Here is a 6,842-nt window from a genome sequence, read left to right as displayed (position 1 = left end):
GAAAGAAAATGTTTTCTAATTAAAGTGATTGAGTGATTTAAGGTAAGGTTAATTAATTTAGATTTGATTTTTAGTGATTGTTAGTAAAGTATGATGCGTCTTTAAAATCTTTTATTTGTTTCCTTAAAATATATTATTTGTTTCCTAAAGAAATTTGCAATAATGGAAGGTATCGGTTGATTTGGATAAGTTAGTAAATTTAGATACGTGATTGCGTGCATGTTTGGAAAGTGCTGATTTGCAAGTAAAGAGCTGAGGGGTAAATAAACCGGTGAATAAGAAACCAGCATCGAAAAAAATCTACGACGGTTAACCTACGAAAAAAGCCGGACGAAAGTGGTGGGACGAAAAAAAACCTGGAAGCGAGACTACCAACTGCAGTTAGGAAATAAATATGTTTTCTAATTAAAGTGATTGAGTGATTTAAGGTAAGGTTAATTAATTTAGATTTGATTTTTAGTGATTGTTAGTAAAGTATGATGCGTCTTTAAAATCTTTTATTTGTTTCCTTAAAATCTATTATTTGTTTCCTAAAGAAATTTGCAATAATGGAAGGTATCGGTTGATTTGGATAAGTTAGTAAATTTAGATCCGTGATTACGTGCACGTTTGAAAAGTGCTGATTTGCAAGGAAAGAGCTGATGAGTAAATAAACCGGTGAATAAGAAAGCAGCATCGAAAAAAAATCTACGACGGTTAACCTACGAAAAAAACCGGACGAAAGTGGTGGGACGAAAAAAAACCTGGAAGCGAGACTACCAACTGCTCCATTAGGAGTAGAGATAAGAAGGTCAGTGTGTCATTTATAATCACCTGAAGTCATTATCACCACAGTGCATGCTATGCAAATTGCATCCCAAATTAACCATGTTTAATGATCTACTATCCTGGATTCCTTGCCAAAAACATGTTCTGGGAGGAATATTTAGTTCTGATATCCTCTTGTCAAGATATTAACAACACATCCTTGCCTTTAGCACAGATATTTAACCGGTTAATATATCTGATTTGCTTACTTGATCAACCTACGTATGAACCTTTTGTATAGTATTTTAATTGGTCGACATACTTGTAGATCTGTTTCTTAGACAACGACCAGTCTTGGCTATAGAAACTTGCTCGCTGTAGTGATAGTATCTTGTAAAGGACGCAGATAACTCTTATTATTCCTATAAAAAATAAAATAAATAATAGAATCTGCTTATGCTGAGAACTATAAAATATATTGTGCTCATACTAGTAGAATATGCTAGAGATGTCGAAAATGGCCACAATCACACTTCTTGCTTTCTGCCATACTAACACACTTGGTTGTGTAATCAGAGCCCATATGTGGTTGCTATGATTGTGTGTCAGAGTCTAATTAGCTAGGGGGTTAGTTAATGGTTGTGTGTTGGGAGTCTAACTATCTCAGAGATTCTTTACCACCACCTCCCGAGCCAAGAGCGGACATAGCGACGAAGCAAGGCATCTCAAACATAAATATTGCCTTAACTTCTTGTTCAGAAGGTTGATCTTAACTTCTTGATATTCTCTATTTGATACTAATAACTGAGAATCCCTCCCCAAATTAACCTGGCCATTTTGCTACGTAGCCAACTCTTACTTGAATCGATACATCTCAGCTCATGTTCTCAAATCAGTCAAGAGGTTATTGTGTGCTAAGTCTTATCTACAGATTAATTATTTTCTTCAAGCCAACGGTCTTCTCTATGTATATCTAACCACATAGGGAGTTCTTACATGTTTATAGTTGTATTAATCTTCATACATTTGACAGGTGCACAAGGTACCATGCAAGCAACTAGGCCGGCTGCGATCATGCTGCAGGGGCTGAATATATTTGTATCTCTGTAAGGCATTTTAAGGCTGCCTTAAGACACGAGGAAGTATGCCTTTACTTTTGGACACTGCCATGTGCCATCCATTGCTTTTGAACCACCATAATCGTTCATGTAACTCTTAAGAATACATTCTCTGAGTGTGTTGTTTTTGCACAACTCTATCTTAAAATTGCAGCTAGGAACTTGCACGACCCAATACTCAACATGCATGTACTTTGAGTGTGATGAAAATAACACCCTGTGTTACAAATAAGAAAGTGGAAGGGGCGTGTCCATACCTGGCAGCGCCCCAGTTTCCTCTCAGGAGGCCTGCAATGGCGGGCCCTTCTTTGCTTCTTCCTCCTTCGCCAGGTATTTGTATTATACCCATGATCTTCAAGTTTAATATATGATGTAGGTCAGAGGCCTCTCTTAAAATCGCCGTAATCATGAAATTATTATCACCTATATAATACCTGAAACTAGCACTCTTAATAATGATAAATTGTTCATTCTACCTAAAAATCTTCTAAGTATGCGAGGCTAGCTTTTCAAACATAAATGTTTGGCTCTTTTTGTGTGCGTCTATATTTGTTCCATAAAGTATCATTTGAACCATTGTGCTTAAATAAACATTGAAAAGCTTAATTTTTGTCTTTCTGATGCCTTTTCGTAAAGAACTGATGATCGATAGTGACTACATTACACATGATTAAGCTGTAGCACTAAGTTGTCCCTATGATTCGTATATCTGAGTGAAGTATAACGATCTATCTGATCAATCCATTTAACTGTTTTCAGGGTGGTTTGGTGTGCGAAAAACTGTTGGACTTGATAGTTAATGAGCCTGTTGTTATCATGGAAGAAGGTTTTCCTAATGCCATACAACATGGATAATCAATTAAAGAGATGCGGACATCAGAGTTGAGGTGAAAATTTGAGGATTGAGTGATTGACTAATGATATAGTTTTTAAATTGCGCTTGCTGATAAGAAAACACTCCATGTTTTTGGCTGGTTTATTATGTGAATGGATTGCCGCTCGTCATGTGTTCCTGCTTATGCTTCACCGATGACCAGATCTAAAATTGTCTTTTGGTTTGTCAGGACTTGTACGCATTGCACATTCGTCCGGTTTCCTTCACATTCCTTGTTGATTTTTCTTTGCTTAGAGTTTTACTTGTTGGCTTTGCTCTGGGTTAATCATAGTTGTTGTCATTGTTGGTATGTGGCCTTGTAATTCATTCAGAGCGACATAAATTCAACTGATCCTGGTGAGGAGTGTGTTGTGCATGATCGATCTGTTGCTCGACGGCGCAGCAGAGTGTCGACACGATCGCTCTGTTCCAGAGTGCGTGGCTATTTAGTTTTGTACTATCTGTAGCTTATTCTGCCATGCACCTTTGCATTGTTGGCTTTATGTTAGAAAAATGAACCTAACTATTGCATTTTAAATAAAAGTAAATCGCTGAAAAGTATCTATCTTGGCCTTTTTTAGCTCATAAGGTAACTTCTGATCATCCATGCAGACACATCCAAGGGTTCCTATTATGCCACCCTAATTTTTGATTTCCTTACTACTGATGTTGTCCTTCTAAGTAGGTGTAGCATTTCTAACATAAAAATATCATTTCCATTTACTAATATATTCAGTCATGTGAGAATGCTCCAATCTTATATATTGGGAGATCTGAGTTTATATTAAATTCCTGAATGCTGGTTAGTGCTTGTATCAGTCACTATCACGTGATGTGTTCACTACTTTTTTGGGAAATCAGGGAAAAGATATAATAAATCTTGACTTATCCTGTGATGTCATGCGTTCGCGCTCTTGTTCAATTTTCCCTTGATCCAAACACAAGAAATGATAATGTGTATGGTTCTTTACTTTCTTTATCATTCATAGGTAGTTTCAAATGATGGGGAGATGGTTAGGTGACGAGTGCCCTCTCCGATGTGGATGCTGAAGAAGTTCAGGTTAGAATGTAATCCGTCGGATCATCTATTTGATATGTCATGCGTCTAAAACTTACGTATTTTCTATACTCAGTCTTGAATTATTGTTGCTGAAAAATTACCCGATGATCAGGTATCGATGTTTGTTAGCATGATTAATTGTGGATGCAATGTTCAAGATTGATATTATATGCGATTGTCGCATCATGCTAGGAACTGACGAGGGCAACCATCACCACCAATTAGTCATAGTTTCGCCACCACGCAAACATCCGTGAAGGAGACATCTCCCATCGCAAGGCGCCTCCTCACCCTCACCGTGCATCGGCTCTAGACGCACAATGGACGTATGAATATAATCTATTTTTGTGCGAACCTCTTGAGTATAATTTATGATGTGTTGAACCTTGACTCTGCTTTTGTACCTGCAATGTGTTGCTTTTGGAAGCTAGCATATATGCTGTCGTGCATGTAACCTCTAAAATTGCTACTCATCAGGTCTAACTGTATCTGTTTATGTCTATAATGCGACTGATGTATATCTGTTAATTTTTGCTGCTTTGCTCTGTTTCAAATACCAGTTTCTTGACACAAACATAACATAGGCTCATTAGTACAGATATGACGGTGGAAAGGGCGCGTCCTACCTGGCACCGCCCAGCTCCAACTCAAGCGGCGCGCCAGGGCGCGCCCCAACCACTAGTCCTATGAAAACCGGACCTGACACGTCCAACTTATAATCAAACGAAACAAACAAACTCCACCCGCAGAAAAAAAAAACCTTCACGTAAAAAAACTCCACCCATGCGCAGAAATTAGGAAGGAAAGCTGCCATTTAAACAAGAAAAAAACTCCACTAAAAAAAGACTCACGTAAAAAAGAAACAAACAAGGAAATCCTCACGTAAAAATTCCTCATGTAAAAAAAAACTCCACCCGTGCCCACAAATTAGGAAGGAAATCTGCCATTTCAAACGCAAACGATAAAGTACCAAAACAAATCTATCTATAGAAAGGAAACAAATCGACGATCCGGCTGATTGCCACTGAAAAAAAATAACAGACAAACAAGAAAATCCTCACGTAAGGAAAACAAGGAAAGCATCCATCTGTTCCCACAAATAAAGAAGGAAAGCGTCCATTAAAAATTCTGTTGATAATAAAATACCAAAACAAATCCAACTATAAAAAGGAAAAGAATCCACAGTCCGGTTGATTGCCCGCAAAATAAAAATATGCCTCAATTAATCCAGATAAACAAAATCAATTAACCGTTAGATTCCAACACTACTAGGAAAAGGCCTACTAATGGCGCACCAGTTTTGCCTACTAATGGCGCATCACTGATGCGCCATTAGTATCACGCCACTAGTATTTATTACTAATGGCGCACCACCCAGTGCGTCATTAGTATATAACTCCATGCGTCATTAGTATGCCTCCCAGGGCCATATTTAACCATGTGCTTTGGCACACTAATGGCGCACTCTGTAGTGATGCGCCATTAGTATGAATATTAGGTTTTATTTTTTTTTACTTTTCTGATTTTTGCACAGGTTACAAAATATATTATTTGACTGAATATAGACAGTAGCACACAGCAACAGCAGATTCATCGAATACAATAGAAGATTAGTCTCCGAATACAATTCATCATATTAGTCTGCGAATTCAAAAGACCGAACAAAGATAAAACATTACAAGTCTCGAGACCGCGAGTATCGAGTTTGTCGGAAGTAATACTAATCCTAAGAAGTCCTACAAATCATCATCATACAACTTCTACTCGTTATTCATAACAAGTCATACGATCATCATCTTGATAGTCATCAAACCAACCCTACTTAATTGTTCTTAGCACATGATCATCAGTATTAGGCAGGACCTAAATACCCTATTTAAGCTAAAATAGCATAAAACAATATAGACCCTGACTCTCCATTATGGAGAATGGAGGACATCCTGTCTCCAATTCTTGCGCTTCGCTTCCTTTTGCCTCCAAGAAGCTCCTTACGACTGTCCATACATTTTTTTCATCCTTTGATTTTCATGTCTCCACTTCTTTTAGAAATCTCGTATGGACAGTTGAGATTCGTAGGACGACCTGGCTGTATGTTCAAAACATTAACACTACCTTTCTGATACATCATATGAGGCACACAATTCTCTGGGATTATCTGTTGAAAACATAGTAATAACTTCATAGTTAGCAATGATGTACTAGTTTTAAAGTATGCAAAAGATGCACGGATGTCGTAATAGTAAAAATCTTACCAGGGTATCTCCATGGTAGTTACCGTAGTTGAACACATGCACTAGTGGCACGTATTTACCAAAATGTTGAGGAGTTTGATTGTGGATAGTGTAATTCTCAATGTCAGTACAAAATCCGACCAGATGATTTTTCTCCTTGTAAGTTGTTAATTCGGAGCCATCGGTGTAGTGGGTATTGTCTACCATCTCCCGCACATTCTTTGAACAATAAAAATAAGTTGTCAATGGAAATAAGTTGTCAACTATTTTGAAATAAACAATATAAATTAGCTAATAACTATGTTTGAGAAACTCACATAGCGGTAGAACTGGAGGCGTATCAACAAGGACCCAAATGTCCATATTCTCTTGGTTGATGTCAGGATTACCAAGATCCATGGTGATAAGCATACCCTCATCAAAACCATACATTTTGCAAAATGCTTCCCAATTTTTGCAACCAAAATGGGTTACGCTCTCATATAGATTTACTTCAAAGTCCACATCGTGATGAGTCCCTAGGTGAATTTTCTTTGTTTCAGAAATTTCATGGTCTTCAAAATCCATCCTCTCCAAGACATAGCGTCTTGCATGGCATGGGATAAGCTATACTCGAATTGTAAAAGATGAAAATTACACATTGAAATAGTTGAAGTCATGCTTAATTATGAAAATAACACTTGTCGTCGTTGTGTACCGTTTCAACTTCGAAGGTCTCCTCGAGCTTAATGCTGAAGCGCCGATCATTGTCCAGGTGAGGCATGTCGCACAAACCTCGATTGTCGTGGCACCAGTCGCACTCCGCCGGGAGA

General features: G+C 37.8%; 1 long non-coding RNA gene across 1 annotated transcript; it reads left to right on the top strand.

The window, feature by feature from the left end:
- The first annotated feature begins 2,062 nt into the window (after positions 1-2,062).
- LOC123147530 (uncharacterized) lies at positions 2,063-4,293 on the top strand. Its single transcript, XR_006473249.1, has 3 exons — positions 2,063-2,195; positions 2,625-2,752; positions 3,729-4,293. It is a non-coding gene; the product is annotated as an uncharacterized lncRNA (long non-coding RNA).
- The last annotated feature ends 2,549 nt before the right edge of the window (positions 4,294-6,842 follow it).

This window comes from Triticum aestivum, chromosome 7A, assembly GCF_018294505.1.
Source record: "Triticum aestivum cultivar Chinese Spring chromosome 7A, IWGSC CS RefSeq v2.1, whole genome shotgun sequence".
Taxonomy (NCBI): domain Eukaryota; kingdom Viridiplantae; phylum Streptophyta; class Magnoliopsida; order Poales; family Poaceae; genus Triticum; species Triticum aestivum.
Note: the sequence above shows the minus strand (reverse complement) of the source record. Positions and strands in the feature narration are given on the sequence as shown.